This window comes from Arachis hypogaea, chromosome 4 (assembly GCF_003086295.3).
Source record: "Arachis hypogaea cultivar Tifrunner chromosome 4, arahy.Tifrunner.gnm2.J5K5, whole genome shotgun sequence".
Taxonomy (NCBI): domain Eukaryota; kingdom Viridiplantae; phylum Streptophyta; class Magnoliopsida; order Fabales; family Fabaceae; genus Arachis; species Arachis hypogaea.
The window spans coordinates 90,139,610-90,143,045 of record NC_092039.1 but is presented as its reverse complement, the minus strand read 5'-3'; the positions used below and the strand labels follow the sequence as shown (position 1 = coordinate 90,143,045).

General features: G+C 41.8%; 1 non-coding gene across 1 annotated transcript; it reads right to left on the bottom strand.

The window, feature by feature from the left end:
* Positions 1-930: 930 nt before the first annotated feature.
* On the bottom strand, positions 931-1,038 carry LOC112798608 (small nucleolar RNA R71). The gene has a single exon (XR_003200213.1). It is a non-coding gene; the product is annotated as a small nucleolar RNA R71 (small nucleolar RNA).
* Between the last annotated feature and the right edge of the window lie 2,398 nt (positions 1,039-3,436).

Here is a 3,436-nt window from a genome sequence, read left to right as displayed (position 1 = left end):
TTTTAAAACCATAACTTTTCAATCATATCTTTTTAATCACATCTTTTTTAAAATAGTTTTCAAATCATATCTTTTTAATTTCTAACTTCAAAATCTTTTTCAAAAATCACTTGATTTCTTTTTTACTCTTAGTTTTCGAAAATCAATTAGTGTTTTTCAAAATGTTTTTAAAATCTTTTACTTAATTTTCGAAAATTACTTCCCCTCTTCTCACATTCTTCTATTTATGGACTAACACTATTTCTCAATGAACAATTCGAACTCCATCTCTCTTGATAAGTTCGAATTCTTCTACTTCTGCCTTCTATTTTTCTTTTCCTCTGACACCTCAAGGAATCTCTATACTGTGACGTAGAGGATTCCATATTTTCTTGTTCTCTTCTCTTTCATATGAGCAGGAGCAAAGACAAAAGCATACTTGTTGAGGCTGACCCTGAACCTGAAAGGACCTTGAAGCGAAAGCTAAGAGAAGCTAAGGCACAACTCTCTGTAGAGGACCTAACAGAAATCTTCAAAGAAGAAGACATGGCAGCCGAAAACAACAACAATGCCAACAATGCAAGGAAGGTGCTGGGTGACTTTACTGCACCTACTCCTGACTTCTATGGGAGAAGCATTTCTATCCCTGCCATTGGAGCAAACAATTTTGAGCTTAAGCCTCAATTAGTTTCTCTAATGCAACAGAATTGCAAGTTTCATGGACTTCCATTGGAAAATCCTCATTAGTTTTTAGCTGAGTTCTTGCAAATCTGTGACACTGTCAAGACTAATGGGGTTGACCCTAAGGTCTACAGACTTATGCTATTCCCTTTTGCTGTAAGAGACAGAGCTAGGACATGGTTGGACTCACAACCTAAAGAAAGCCTGAACTCTTGGGAAAAGCTAGTCAATGCCTTCTTGGCAAAGTTCTTTCCACCTCGAAAATTGAGTAAGCTTAGAGTGGAAGTCCAAACCTTCAGACAGAAGGAAGGAGAATCCCTCTATGAAGCTTGGGAAAGATACAAACAATTAATCAGAAAGTGTCCCTCTGATATGCTTTCTGAATGGAGCATCATAGGTATTTTCTATGATGGTCTGTCTGAACTGTCCAAGATGTCTTTGGATAGCTCTGCTGGAGGATCTCTTCATCTGAAGAAGACACCTGCAGAAGCTCAAGAACTAATTGAAATGGTTGCAAATAACCAATTCATGTACACTTCTGAAAGGAATCCTGTGAACAATGGGACTAATTAGAAGAAAGGAGTTCTTAAGATTGATACTCTGAATGCCATATTGGCTCAGAACAAGATATTGACTCAGCAAGTCAATTTGATTTCTCAAAGTCTGTCTGGAATGCAAAATGCACCAGGCAGTACTAAGGAAGCTTCATCTGAAGAAGAAGCTTATGATCCTGAGAACCCTTCAATGGAAGAGGTGAATTACATGGGAGAACCCTATGGAAACACCTATAATCCTTCATGGAGAAATCATCCAAATCTCTCATGGAAGGATCAACAGAGACCTCAACAAGGTTTCAACAACAATAATGGTGGAAGAAACAGGTTTAGCAATGGCAAGCCTTTTCCATCATCTTCTCAGCAACAGACAGAGAATTCTAAACAGAACCACTCTGACTTAGCAACCATGGTCTCTGATCTAATCAAAACCACTCAAAGTTTCATGACTGAAACAAGGTCCTCCATTAGAAACTTGGAGGCACAAGTGGGTCAGCTGAGCAAGAAAATTACTGAACTCCCTCCTAGTACTCTTCCAAGCAATACAGAAGAAAATCCAAAAGGAGAGTGCAAGGCCATCAACATGGCCGAGGAACCATGGGAATCTGAGGCTCCCACTGAGACCATAGAGATTCCATTGGATTTACTTCTGCCATTCATGAGCTCTGATGAGTATTCTTCCTCTGAAGAGGATGAGTATGTCACTGAAGAGCAAGTTGCTAAATACCTTGGAGCAATCATGAAGCTAAATGACAAGTTATTTGGTAATGAGACTTGGGAGGATGAACCCCCTTTGCTCACCAAAGAACTGGATGACTTGTCTAGGCAGAAACTACCTCAAAAGAGACAAGATCCTGGGAAGTTCTCCATACCTTGTGCCATAGGCACCATGACCTTCAAGAAGGCCTTGTGTGACCTAGGGTCAAGTGTAAACCTCATGCCTCTCTCTGTAATGGAGAAGCTAGGGATCTTTGAGGTGCAAGCTGCAAAAATCTCACTAGAGATGGCAGATAATTCAAGGAAACAAGCTCATGGACTTGTAGAGGATGTTCTGGTAAAAGTTGAAGACCATTACATCCCTGCTGATTTCATAGTCTTAGAGACTGGGAAGTGCATGGATGAATCCATCATCCTTGGCAGACCCTTCCTAGCCACAGCAAAGGCTGTGATAGATGTTGATAGAGGAGAATTGATCATTCAAGTGAATGAAGAATACTTTGTGTTTAAGGCTCAAGGATATCCCTCTGTCACCATGGAGAGGAAGCATGAAGAGCTTCTCTCAAAACAGAGTCAAACAGAGCCCCCACAGTCAAACTCTAAGTTTGGTGTTGGGAGGCCACAACCAACTTCTAAGTTTGGTGTTGAACCCCCACATTCAAACTCTAAGTTTGGTGTTGGGAGGTTCTAACATTGCTCTGAGTATCTGTGAGGCTCCATGAGAGCCCACTGTCAAGCTAATGACATTAAAGAAGCGCTTGTTGGGAGACAACCCAATCTTATTATATTTATCTATTCTCTTTTGCTATTTTATATTTTCTGTAGGTTGATGATCATGAGAAGTCACAAAATCAATTGAAAAAGCAAAAACAGAAAGAAAACAGAAAGAAAAATAGCACACCCTGGAGGAGAACTTGCTGGCGTTTAAACGCCAGTAAGGCTAGCAGATAGGCGTTTAACGCCCAGTCTGGCACCATTCTGGGCGTTTAACGCCAGAAAGGGGCACCAGACTGGCGTTAAACGCCAGGAAAGGGCAAAAAGTTGGCGTTAAACGCCAGAAATGGGCACCAGCCCGGCGTTTAACGCCAGAATTGGCACAGGGAGCAATTTTGCTCGCCAATTGGTGCAGGGATGACTTTTCCTTGACACCTCAGGATCTGTGGACCCCACAGGATCCCCACCTACCCCACCACTCTCTCTCTTCTTCACCCATTCACCAATCACCTCAACACCTCTTTCCCAAAAACCCTTCACCTATCAAATCCCATCTTTCTCTTCACCACTCACATCCATCCTTCATAAAACCCCACCTACCTCACCATTCAAATTCAAACCACTTTTCCTCCCAAACCCACCCTCCCATAACCGAACCCTAACCCTCTCCCCACCCCTATATAAACCCATCTTCACTCCTTCATTTTCACACACCCTAAACACTACTTCTCCCCCTTTGGCCGAACCACAAAGCCATTTCCATCTCCTTCATTTCTTCTTCTTCTACTCTC